General features: G+C 43.2%; 1 protein-coding gene across 1 annotated transcript in view; it reads right to left on the bottom strand.

Moving 5' to 3' along the window:
- The window catches only part of Dapp1 (dual adaptor of phosphotyrosine and 3-phosphoinositides 1), a 50,801-nt gene that overhangs the window by 16,439 nt on the left and 20,301 nt on the right, over positions 1-14,061 (bottom strand). The gene's annotated exons all lie outside the window — the stretch shown is intronic.

Below are 14,061 nucleotides of genomic sequence, written 5' to 3' on the forward strand. Positions count from 1 at the left end.
AGAGATATGATATGATGTAGATGAGTAACCAATGCAGTCATTTAAATGAACAGGGTGATGAGATCCATAGAGTAATGAGGACCAAGTGGGATATTCAGCAAGGCTTTCACAAGAAGCTTGATGGTTGAGTTAGACCTTTAGCAATAACCAGAAGTGAACTTTAACAAAGCCAGGCAGACAAAGAAGAAAGCCCAGGGCCCTGGGAAAGGTCTATGCTATTGCCCTTACCACATAGCAGCATTGAAACGAACGTCACCAGTCAGTGGGCCTCCCAGCCCTCTCCCCATGTTCTCCCAGCACCCTAATGAAGCCTGGGACTTGGGTAGGTCCGGATGGAAGCTTGTTTGCGATGGCTTCCACTTCCATCCTGAAGAGGGGGCCAGGCAGAAAGGAGACTCAGCCCAGACAAATAGGTCCTGGGAACATCATTCAGAGGCTCCGAAAACTTCTGACTCAGCATTCTGACATTTCCCATTCTGTACACTTCCCTAACTGATCAGTCAATCAGAAACTAGAAACTTTGACTACAAAGGAAGCCAGAGTCTTTTTCTTTTTCTCTACTGCAATAGCTTCTTGCTAATTTTCTGGGATGGGAGTGGGGTTGTTAAAGATCACACCGAAGGTCTTGGATGTGCTAGGCAAGAGCTCTTTCTACCTCCGACCTCCTTGCTTTTTATTTTAACGAGGTCTTTTCTATAGCAGCTCTATTCAGGACTAGACAAGACCTGAAGGAAATAAGTAAGTCAATCACTGGGTGATTTGCTTTGTTCTGTGCCAAATACTTGTGTTGGCCATGGGGTCACCATAACAGACCCGGGGTACCTGCCCTTACTATGACAGTCAAGACTCAGGGATCAGAAGCACAAGGTCAATACATTTCTGGTGCAAGATGCATTATGAACAAATTAATAAAGAAGGGCAGGAGACAGAAGGTGGGAAGCGGGGTGACAGTCTCTATAGGTGGCCATCTTTGAAATGAAGAGTTGAAAAAACTGTAGAAAGGATAGACATCAAATTGGGGCAAAAGAGGAGCAAATAGTGATAGCAGAATTCCTCCTTGGCCCGGAATGTTAATGATAACTGTACCCTCCGAAACACTGTCCAGTGCTTATATAGACACAAGTGACTGTCAAATCAGATACCCTGGCTGTGACGCAGTGGGGGGGGGGCAGGGTAGAAAAGTCAAAGGAAGGGTCTCTGATGCCGCTTTCGAGAAGCTGAGCATCGGCCCCTCTGTGTATCCCATTCACATCAGTAGCCCCGGGCTCACAATGACAAATGGCTGGGTGGTTATCAGAGGGCCCATTCCTGCTCTTGCACGGTGTCTGTGCTTTTTCTTCTCTTCTTTTTTTAATCACTGGGACCCTTTCTGAGAATCCATCAGTCATATGTGGGGCACGAGTCAGAATGAAAGCACAGGCATCTAAACCAAGAGCAGCCTTTGAGCAGGCTCGGGGGCTGTGCAAACACTACTCACTTCTGTGGACGCTGGATGAGCTCAGTGCTAGTGTCCTATCGCCAAGAAACACCTCCACCGGTATGCCAGGCAGCCAGACTGGCACTGTGGAAAGATCCCTGGACTTGCAGCAAAGGCCAGGCTGGGCTGCCCCTCCCCTGCCCCTCTGTACCTGCTGACCTAGTGCAGGCCCTCTGTGCCTTTGTTCTTCCCCTGACTAGTGTGAACAGCTACACTTCCTCCTCCAGGCTGAGCTGTGCACCAGATAAAGGGTGTTTGCAGAAAGATTACGAAACAGATATCATTCTTTGGTAAAGAACATTTAAAAGTCCTTAAATGAAACTCTAATGACTAAATTTTTGAGAACTTGGATTTTTTTTAAAGATTTTATTCGTGTGTGTCTGTGTCTCTGTGCGTGTGTGTCTGTCTGTCGTCTGTTCATCTGTATTTGTGTGCTTGTGCATGCTGATGTCTGCAGAGGTCAGAGTGTGTCAGATCCCCTGGAGTTGGAGTTACAGGCAGCTCAGCTGCCTGAAATGGGTGCTTGGAACCAAACTCTGGCCCTCGGCAAGGGGAGCAAGCACTTTTAACTGCTGGGCCATCTCTCCGGCCTCACACTCTATCTAAGTCCTCTTTGCAGTACTCAATCCCTCTCTTTTTCTCTCCCCCTCACGTGTGTGCACGCATGTGCATGTGCACATGCTCTAGTGTGCATGCATGCATGTGTGCATGTGTGAACTAATTGAATTCACTTCATGTAGTTCCTCTTTTGGAAAGAGGGCTCAGCAGCTTCGGTAGAGGCTGAGTGCTATTTCCTGGCTTCACAAACCCTGCTGGAGGCCCATGTTTGAGGAGCGTGGGGCTAGGCCCCTGCAGACATGCCCATCACCGACAGCCTCGGACTGGCTGTGACTGCTGAGCTGGTTCCCTTTGCTCTCTTGTTCAGCTTGTCCTTGCATTCTGGGCGAATGTACGAAAGCATTTCCTCTCCCTGCTGTACTCCAGTGTTTTTTCATTTAGCCAGCTAGAAATGCACGCACGACTCATAACTTCCACCCAAAGTCCGAGACAGTGTCTTCACTCTACAGGAAAGACACTCTGGGTTGGTGAACTTAGACAAAGGGACCACAGGACTTGGTTAGAAGAGTCAGATGAAAAGTGATGGAGAGGCAGGTGCATGTGGAGAGGCGGGGGGATGGGCGTGGCCGAGGACCGAGAGGGAAGCAGATCAGAAACTGCCTGTCCTGGCCACTTGGTTCCAAGTTTCACTTCAGTTTCTGAACTTCATGAAGGTTGCTTCCTGTCACAGATATGAAGCCTGGCTTCAGACGTGCTCAGTAGAGGTGCATTTTTTAGTTGATCGGAGCTGGACCAACATAGGCATTCTAATTTGATGGACTGATGGATAATGGAGTTCATGTGACAGTTTATGTGGCATCTATAACTCCATACCCATTACCATGATTGTGTTAAGGGACTCCTATAGATAGAATTCTAGATGAACTCTAGATGAAACTCAGAAAAAAGACAGGAATGGCCTCAGGCCTCAGGTATTGTTTTGGAAACTTTCATTTTCATATTTATTGTATTCAAGTTTGCTTGTTAGGTCTCCCAGATGGACCATAAAGTGTTTGAGACAAAGAATGGTTTGGGAGGGGCCTAGAGCAGTGACTTAGTGCCTAAGAGCACTTATTGCTCTTGCAGAGGACCTGAGTTCAGTTCCCAGAACATACATACATGGTGGCTCACAATCATCTGTAGCTCTAGTTCCAGGGGATCTAATGACCTCTTCTGATCTCTGTGGGCATCAGGCACACTTGTGGTATAAGCATACATGCAGGCCAAACACTCACACACAGAAAATAATAATTTTTAAAGGATGATATCTAACTCACCTCTCTTTTTTATCAGTGGTTAGCAGTGTCCACCTGGTGATTGGCACTCAATCCATACTTATTAAATTAAATATATGAAATAATAGGCACCCACGTTTTGTTTCTACCACTCCAGGGTTCAGAAAATAACTTTGCAATTGTCAACACGTGTTCTTCTGTCCCTGCCAGTGGGATGTGGCTTTTTAGGGGTGGGGTGTCTTAAATGAATAGTCCAATTCTTCTTCCTATCTGCCTTAGTGCTTGCTTGACATAATTTAGCCAACATTCATTTACAACTATAGCAGCTTTACTACCCCATGTTTAGCCTCCCTGGGAGAAACACACTAAGAAAAGGCCAGTAGACTAGTTAGCTAGGGCAGAAGATTCTTTTCAAATGTCCAAGCCAAGTCAGGTCACTTAGTTTGGAGTGGTCCCTTGATTCTGCCACACATACGAGTACACTAGGGTTTAAAATCTGAGGAGACATTGTAGTGGGTAGCCAGTCCATCTCTGACCTGGAAGTACCAACCCCTTTGAGGCTTCTGTAACTGTCACGCCTGCTAGGCAGAGCCGAGAGAGGACCCCTGAAGACCCAAGATCTGGATGGGGGGCTCTCTCTCGGCTCCGCCTTGTAGGCGTGACAGTTACCAAAGCCTCAAAGCGGGTGGTACTTCCAGGTCAAAGCTGGAACGGCTACCTCACTACAAGACATTACAAACATTTGATGCACACATCTGTCATTAATTGTTTCCTGCTAGACCAAAGAACTCACAGCTCTTGCCGTGAATCTGACAGAATTAATGGCCACCAAGGGGTTTAGTGAATGAGTCATAATGGTGAACGCTTGTGTCAAGAATCATTCTAAGAGTCTGCTACATCTCAAGTCATTCTGTCTTCACAAGGAGGCAGCAAAGTATGAACTGGCAGTTTTAGTTGATGATGAAACCAAGGTCAAAGCTCCAAGAGGGGGTATAATGTGCCTGAGGACACGGGGTTGTCAAATGGCTTATGGACAATCTGTGTGTGGGTCTGCCCATCACGCCCCAGTTACTCCCGGCCTCAGGTGTCATTGCCGTGGGAATCTCTGCTGTGTGCCAACTGCTCTCAATTGTGGGCAAGAGTTGGCATGTATAAATCAAGGTTTGAAGAAATGGATTCGTCTGGAGGCAGCTTGAGGAATGGGGATGTGGATATTTGCTGTCTTTTTCTCATCGGGTTTGTTTGTTCATTTGTAAAGGAGAAATAAAATGGTCCCAAGACACCTTCCATTTCTAACTGCCTGGAAAGCAATTAGAACACACGGGCCCCAACGTGGGAGGAAGATGATGAGAAGCTTTGTAACGGATGCATGTCCTGCTCTCCGTAACTATGACATTTCCTTGAAGGACTTTGTTCCCAGCCTCCTTTCATTCTTGCTTCCCATTTCCCTCTCCAGAGCACCTTCACTCATCTTTCCGTTTGTGTTTGCCTCACTTAGTTACTCAGGAAGCTTGATGTCCTTTCTCAAAAGACGTACAGTCAGGCCTACTATTTTAGGATGCTTTCTGGGCAGCTTTTTTTTTAATGCTTTAATATTCTATTCTCTAGTGCAGGTTTGAATGAGATGGCCGGTGAGAGGGCTCAGTGAGTAAGGTGCTTGCTGCCAACCCTGATGACCTGAGTTTCATAGTGGGTCCCACATGGTGGGAAGAGAGAACTGACTCCAGAAAGTTCTCCCCTGACTTCCACGTGTGCATTGAAAATAAATAAATAAAAAGTAAAGTAAATGTGATTAAAAAAAACTACTCAAACATCTCTCAAATGGCATTTCACCTAAATACGGTGCAAATAGCTACAACACGGAAGGCAGAAGCCGATCCACCTTCTTTAGAACAATAGGTCTCCATCATGGAGCAAGTCTGGAAAGTACCGGTTCCTCACAATGCCCAGCTTGAACTCCAATGTCAGCTCTGAGGGTCAGGGTCAGATGCACGTAAGTAACTGAAAACCTCTGTTTTTTATTTCCTCATCTGAAAATGAGGTCACTACATGTGTTCTGTAGGAAGCTGGGAAGATTAAATAATTTGATATGTGTGAAAACCCCTGAGCCGAATACCTGGAACCTGTAAACAGTCCACAGTGTGGGTTCACACCCCCCCAAACCTTTTTATTTGCAAACACACTTCATTGACTAACTGTAAAACAGTCATGTCTGGCCAGAGTGAATGGAGGAAGTGACATCTGGCTGTGATTTGGCAAAATTCTAAGTTGTCCATTAAGTTCCTTCCAGAGATAGCACACACAATTTTTAAATTCTTATATTCATTACACTTCAAGCACTGCCTGGGGGAGACACCTGGTACCACAGATGAATAATAAGAACTGTAACTTCTACCAAAAGCCTGGGCATTCCCACATCAAAGCAAAAGACAGAAGTGGAAATGTGACATTTGGGAAAGAACCATACAGGGTCTCCTACACTGCACCGATTGGGGAAGTCACAAACAGGGACCTGACGTGGAGCATGGTGCATGTTTTCCTATGTGGGTTCGATGACTAAAGTTATCTTGAATTATTAAAAACAACCATCCATGACAAACGAAAGGCAAATTCTGGATATAGTCACCACCAGGTAGATACAGAACACAGAAGCATAAGTCTGTATTATGCTTTGGATAAATTTTGCTGGTTAGAATTGTCAGGAGTGCTGGAGTACTGTAACGTATCCCTCACTCCCTCACCCCCTCACGCCCCCCACCTCTCTACCCACCTCACCCCATGCACACTCATGGCATGCTAAGAAAATGACTGGCATTATTCTTTCAAGTTCTGGGATACATTAGGAAACAAAACTTACAACAAGCCTCTCTTCATGAGCTTATGCTAATATGCAGAATAAGATCATTTAAAACAAGTGAGTAACAAAAATTGTACAGCTATCAAATATGTTGGAGGAGAAGCTAGTGAGTCCATTGCAGAGCTCTATCGTGGACTCAGGAATGATAAGGTTTTGAGGATTAGAAACGTCTTTAGAGTGTTGGTGGATGTTGACACAAAGAACTTGAATGAATATAAATGCTAATGGAGATGCCAGGAAGTTAGAATTCTAGAGGCCACACAGCTGGCAGGACATTAGGTGTGATTTAGGAAGCCCGAGTTCTTCAAATTAAAAAGCACAAATTCTAAGTGCTTAAGGAATAGAGAACAGGGATAAATGCTGTGGGATGTTCTGTATGGCAAATGTGTTGCTGATTAGTCAATAAAACACTGATTGGCCATTGGCTAGGCAGGAAGTGTGGGCGGGACAAGGAGGAGAATAAAGCTGGGAAGTGGAAGGCTGAGTCAGAGAGACACTGCCAGCCGCCACGATGACAAACAGCATGTGAAGATGCCGGTAAGCCACAAGCCATGTGGCAAGGTATAGATTAATGGAAATGGATTAATTTAAGCTGTAAGAACAGTTAGCAAGAAGCCTGCCATGGCCATACAGTTTGTAACCAATATAAGTCTCTGTGTTTACTTGGTCGGGTCTGAGAGGCTGTGGGACTAGCAGGTGAGAGAGATTTGCCCTGACTGTGGGCCAGGCAGGAAAACTCTAGCTACAAATGGCGTCCAACGTGGTGGCAAGAGTTTCCACCTAAAAACTGAGAAAAAAGATTCTAAAATGGAGCTAAAAACAGTTCCTAATTGTCTCTCTCAAATGAGCAGCAGCTGCCGGTTTGAACTACTAGTGGGTTCCTAGTGTGTGTGCTCGACCTGCAGTATGGCGGGAATGAGGCCTCTGCAAGTGGCACATTAAGCTGCATGGTGGATTTAGCCTTTACTAGTACAAAACAAAAAAAGAGGTTTCTGGGCTACATGCTGCTTGGATAAAAGCATAGACCCACGATAGCTCCCAGAGCTGGTGGTAAACTACCACTACCATGTTGGGAAGCTGAGGTGGGCGGAGCCAGCAGCCACAGCTGCTGCAGTTTAAAGCAATAGATTCACAATAAGACAGATTTAGATGTAATAGTTTACAATGTGTGTAAAATATATATATATATATATATGTAGGCTTGAAAGAGACAAAAAAGGTGATATATGGTGATATATACAGTTATATAAACAAATACATAGTTTTAAAAAATAAAGTCTTTAAAGAGACAGTAAAATTAATATAAAAAATAAGCCACGTAAAGATGAATATTACACAGAGAATCTGGATTGTGTTGTCTTTGGGATTTTTAACTGCAGAAAAACATTTGATTGTAAAAGATGTTGAGTTAAAGCAATATGTATATTTTAAAGATATCTTGACTTCAAAATTTGGATATAAGAATATGTTGCTTTGGAAAAGAGTCTCTTTTGTTCCCACAGAAAGCCAGAGGCTATGGATTTGTTCCAGATTAAGATACATCAGGTTTGACCAGCCAAGACCCCCTGAAAGGTCTCTGATGACACCATGGCCCAGATGATCCAACATCCAGAACGGTTTGAAGGCATCTGGCTCAGACGATACAGTCTCATGGACTATTCCATAACCCTAAAATTTTCTTTGTTTCCTCATAAGATACAGCGCCCCCCTCCAGCAGGAAGTAGTAAGAGAAGCTACGCCCAAATTCCCAAATTATATGTAATTTTACTTTGTTAAGGTTAAAACCTTCCTTTTTGAAAAAAAAAAGGGGGGGGGGAAGTGCTATGGGATGTTCTGTATGGCAAATGTGTTGCTAATTAGTCAATAAATAAAACACTGATTGGCCATTGGCTAAGCAGGAAGTGTAGGCGGGACAAGGAGGAGAATAAAGCTGGGAAGTGGAAGGCTGAGTCAGAGAGACACTGCCAGCCGCCACGATGACAAACAGCATGTGAAGATGCCGGTAAGCCACAAGCCATGTGGCAAGGTATAGATTAATGGAAATGGATTAATTTAAGCTGTAAGAACAGTTAGCAAGAAGCCTGCCATGGCCATACAGTTTGTAACCAATATAAGTCTCTGTGTTTACTTGGTCAGGTCTGAGCGGCTGTGGGACTAGCAGGTGAGAGAGATTTGCCCTGACTGTGGGCCAGGCAGGAAAACTCTAGCTACAGATAAAGAAGAAAATAGGCACTTAAAATGTGTCTCTTTGGACCAACACCTTCACAGGTCTTTAAGACAGGTTTTCTTGTGACCTGCAACCGAGTATTCAGGTATCATCTACTGAAGCTGTTTACCACTGTAAGAGCACAAATGTGAGGTTTGTGTTGTTTTATTTGGCTCATCCTGTTGCCCTCAGAGGTAGCAGTATTCCCACCAGTGTCACCTCCCTCTAGGGCATTGTGCATATTCAGCAAGCACTGAACCTCTGAACTATAGACCCAGATGCCCCCTACCCCTTTTTAACTTTAGTATTATTTTTTAAATTTGAGATCGTATCTTGCTAAGTTTCCCAGTCTGGCCTTGAACTTGAGATTCTGCTGTCTCAGTCTCCTGATTTGGTAAAATTACAGGCCTGTTCCACTAGGCCAAGCAAAAAGTCTCTTTATAAACGAATGCTCGCTCTTGAGGCTGAGGATGTTATAGAGGTAAGAACGTGGCTGGCGGTGGGACACGACCAGAACGGATCCGAACACTCTGTCTGAGGCCAACCCAGGGCCCAGCTGCCGATCCTGTGAAACCCAACAACTTGGAGATGTTGGTGAGACTACCCTACTAAACAACCTGCTCAGCTGAGATCCATTCGGGAGAGGATTCAGAATCCTACAGTCTGCAGTCTGAGGAAACAAGATCAGCTGAGGAGTTAACGAATGAGCAAAACGTGACCTGAGAACACAAAAGAAGGCGCCGCCCAGCCACCAAACCAGATCACCAGAATCATAAGCCTATACTACACCAACTGGGAACAGGTAAGCCCCCATCTCTGGACTGGCAGATCAGGTCTCTAGCCCCTAGGTCCTACCCATTGAAGTCCCAGAGACCAGACAGCTACCTTTCCCTGCTCCCCCACAAAAACAAACAAACAAACAAACACCCCAACCCTTACGAACCTAACAACCACTGAAACCATAAGAACACCCTGCACCAACTGGGAACAACTGCTCCCTGAGACAGAACCCACTAACACTGATTGGACTAAGCTGCTCCTGAAGAAACAGAGCCCAACAGCACTGATTTAACCAAGAACTCCTAGTGGACCAAGACTAACAATTAGAACAAGAGAGGCATCTTCAGACACAGACACCTCCTACACCGAGCAGAGGAAGAGATGAGTAGGCACCAGTGCGAAATACAGGCAACAACATGAAGACCTATATGACAACATGAGAACCTAGCGATTCTACACCTGCAAGACCTGAACATACCAAGGCAGAAGAAGCAGAAGAAATCAATCCTAAAAATGACTTCAAGAAGATGATAGAGGCCCTTAAAGAGGAAATGAAAAACTCCCTTAAAGAGGAAATAAAAAATTCCCTTAAAGAAATGAAAGAAAAAACAAACAAAAAATTGGAAGAAATAAAAGAAAGCCAAGAAAAAGTAAATAAACAGATGAAGGAAACAATTCAAGATCTGAAAATTGAAATTGAGACAATAAAGAAAATACAAACTGAGGGAATGCTGGAAATAGAAATCCCGACTGAATGAACAGGAACTACAGACGCAAACATAACCAACCGAATGCAAGAGATGGAACAGAGAATCTCTGACACCAAAGACACAATAGAGAAAACAGATTCATCAGTCAAAACACTAAAGACAAAAAAGTCATAACACAAAATGTCCAAGAAATTTGGGACACCATGAAAAGATCAAACCTAAGAATAATAGGGATAGAAGAAGGAGAAGAATACCAACTCAAAGGCACAGAAAATATATTCAACAAAGTCATAGAATAAAACTTTCCTAACCTAAAGAAAGAAATACTTATGAAGATACAAGAAGCTTACAGAACATTGAATAGGCTGGATCCAAAAAAAAAGTCCCCTCACCACATAATAATCAAAACACTAAACATACAGAACAAAGAAAAAATATTAAGAGCTGCAAAAAAGACCAAGTAACATATAAAGGTAGACCCATCAGAATAACACCAGACTTCTCAATAGAGACTATGAAAGCTAGAATGTCTTGGACAAATGTTATGCAGACACTAAGAGACCACAGATGCCAACCAAGACTATTATACCCAGCAAAACTCTCAATCACCATAGATGGAGTAAACAAAATATTCCATGATAAAACCAGATTTAAACAATACCTATCCACAAATTCAGCCCTACAGAAAGCACTAGAAGGTAAAATCCAACCTAAAGAAGCTAAACACACCCAAGAAAACTCAGGCAATAGATAATCCACATCACCAAATATCAAAGAAGGAAAATGCAACACTACCACAAAAAATAACAGGAATTAACAATCACTGGTCATTAATATCTATTAATATCAATGGTCTCAACTCACCTTTAAAAAGACACAGACTAACAGAACGGATAAGAAAACAGGATCCATCCTTCTGCTGCATACAGGAAACACACCTTAACTTCAAAGACAGACACTATCTCAGAGCAAAGGGCTGGGAAAAGGCTTTCCAGTCAAATGGACCTAAGAAGCAAGCTGGTGTAGCTATCCTAATATCTAATAAAATAGACTTCAAACTATAAATGCATGCTCTTAGGCCCTGCAGGGCAAAGCTGGGCCTGGGACTAAATAATAGCAGTGACCTAAAATACTGAATTTTAGTTCTGATTTTGGAAGACTGAGAGAAAAGAAATCTGGAAAGGCCTCGTTCAATGGACAATCAAGTAGTTTTTCTGTGCTCCTCTTCAAACCTTGAGAAGTTTAGCTCAGAGTTTCCAGATCACTTATATCAGGTGCTAATATATATTTTGCTTTATTTTTTGAGAGTGGGCCTTGCCATGCAGATTTGGAACTTGGGATTTTAGGTGTGTACCACCATCCGTGCCCAACAGAAGCCAATACATAAATGAACAAGAGGAAAAGGGCTATTTTTAGAAGGTGGCATCCTGCTTTCCATTCACCACCAGTCATGGCCACAGTGGTGACTCTGTGACTTTCGCAGCCTTTCCAGGCTTAACAGTCATCATGACTTCAGCACACGATCTTGTTCCCCGGAAGCCTGTTCCTCCCACTGAGGGCAGATTAGAACTCTCAAGTGTCATGAGTTTTGTCCCTTGGACAAGCCTTGGTGGCTTTGCCTTCATCTGGTGGGGACAGATAAGCAAGGAGAATGAATGTATTCTAACTCAGTGTTCTCATCCATCAGCTGAATCAAGCTCCAAGGGCAGCAAACTGTTTATCAGACAGTGGACAGAAGAGAGGACAGCCAGTGGACAGGATAACGATCTTAGTTTCCTAGAATGGGTAAAACGTGAGCCATAGTAATAATGCCCAGAAAATTCTAACTTTGGAGAAACCACGCTATAAACTCTAATTGTAAATCCCAACACATGAATCATACACACACACACCCCACTTTAGAGCCAGGGTCTTGTTTTGCAATTCAGGCTACCCTCTACCTTGCCGTGTAGCCCAGGCTCACCTTGAACTTGTGATCCTCTTGCCTTAGCCTCTCAAGTGCTAGAATTACAAGTACCACTACACTTGGCCATGAGATTCCTCTTGTCAGAATAATGTATTTATAGGGAGGCTGTATATTGCTCCAAACGCAGTGTGAAGGTGAACCTACTGTGCTGGGAAAGAGTCAGTCCAAACACCCTACATTCACCTTGCTCTTTGCCTGCCTTGATCTGCCCGAAGGCAGGACGATGTGCACCTTTCCCTAATTTTGAGGAAGTCCAGTAACGAGCACAGAGAACCACAAAGAGATTTAAACAGTGTCTAGAAGTTTACATGACAAAACTGACTTTGCTTGGGGAGAATGTGGGCAGACAATGATTATGGTTTTGACGGCTACAGGATTCCTCATAAATATCCATTACGTCAGGTATTCATTTCCTCACACACCTACACTTCAGATGAAAAAGCCCAAATTCTAAGTTAACAAATACAGAGAGGGACAAAAGAGAGGTAGTAGAAATGAAGACCAGGCTTTAAGACACTCTTCTCCATTTCTAGAGACCAAGGATTGAATACAATCCAGTGTAGGGTTAAACATAAACAGGGACTAAAGCTGCAGGACAGGGACTAGAGAAACTGAAATGCTTGCTCAGGTCAAGGTAGCCATGGACACGAATATCCCCACATACATTTATTTATGAGGACAAGTGCTGGTTAGAGATGGAAGGAACTGTCAGGGCTGACCCGGAAGATTTCCACCAGGAAAAAGACAGATTTAAAGCTGAAGGCTCAAGTTCAGAATATTCTGCCATAAACCTGGTATTTTCAGTATAAAGAGAAGCAACTGCTTTGTGGTTTCTGTGCGTCTTTCATCCATGCTAGACACTGATTCATACTGGGATCTGTCCCTGCGGCATAAATGGCAAAAGCAGAAACCAATGATGGCAGCTCTTCCCTCCACACTGAAGAACAGAAAGACCACTCAGGAGTTTACCGAGAAAACTGACATGTACAAACTCATGGCGATTGGCTATGTGACTGAGGTTCTCATGCTACAGGCGCTTGCAGTTTTTCCCACTGTTGATAAACCGAGATTTTTCATCATTTAGAGTTAAATAAAGCTGGAATTCTAAACCATAAATTTGGAGGCGATCTTTTACTTACTTACTTTATAGATTAGATAATTCAAGTGCCAGCATAATGTGTGCTTGAGTGTGGATAGAGAATGCCCTTCAAAGGCCCATATACTAAAAGCCTGGCCTCCTGCTTGGCCTAGAAGGTGGAACCAGTGTGAAAAAGTTAGATCATTGGTGGTGTTAGGTCAGTGGGACTCAGCCACTTGCTTCCTGGTTATGAGCTGAGTGGCTCTCTCTGCTGTGTGTTCCCATCATGGTGACAATGGGTTAAGGCATCATGGACTAAAACCTCTGCAGCCATCAGACAAAATAAATTTTCCCTACGTACACGGCCATTTAGCTCAGGTATTAGTATTTGTTACATCAATGGAATACTGGCTGACTATATATATTTGATTCTCCAGTTTATCTAACTGTCACACTGAAATGGGAAATTTTGAATCCTTCCAAGTCATATGAAAGTACAGTCCTAAAACTTTAAGAAACCCAGGTAACAGATATGGGCCTTTATTGCTCATAAAAAAAATGCTTTCTAACCAACATTTTCAATATTGTTTGGTCACTGTGGGCATTTCATGTGAAATTTATCTTTCAAAATGCTTCAAATTAAGTTCTCTGGGTCTCACCTACATGCAAAAAAAAATTGTTTCTAAACATATCAGTTTCATGTCACAGGCACACTTTCCTATCAGTGTCCATGCCTAAAATGATAAGAAACAAAAAAAACTTTCCTGGCTTATGTTTTCTTTACTGTATATATTATAAAATAGAACATTCTAAAGAGATTTTGCCTAGATAAGGTGTCACTATATGGCTCTGACTGGCCTGGAACTAACTATGTGGACCAGACTGGCTTCAAACTCATGCAGATCTTCCTGCCTGTGTGAGCTTTTAATATACTATGAACAATTTATTAATGCATTTTAAGAAGATATGTACTTTGTAGAATGTACCTTGTTTTCACGAAGAATGTGCTGAAATCCTAACATTTACATTTTAAAAATATTTATTTATTTTTATTTATGTATATGTGTGTGCACTTGTTTATATGAGCACCACATGCATGCACATGTCCATGTGGCTCAGAGAGAGTATTGGATCCCCTGGAACTGAAGCTACTGA

The sequence above is a fragment of the Peromyscus californicus genome, unplaced genomic scaffold, assembly GCF_007827085.1.
Source record: "Peromyscus californicus insignis strain IS unplaced genomic scaffold, ASM782708v3 Scaffold_9__1_contigs__length_137607984, whole genome shotgun sequence".
In the NCBI taxonomy this organism is placed as follows: Eukaryota; Metazoa; Chordata; class Mammalia; order Rodentia; family Cricetidae; genus Peromyscus; species Peromyscus californicus.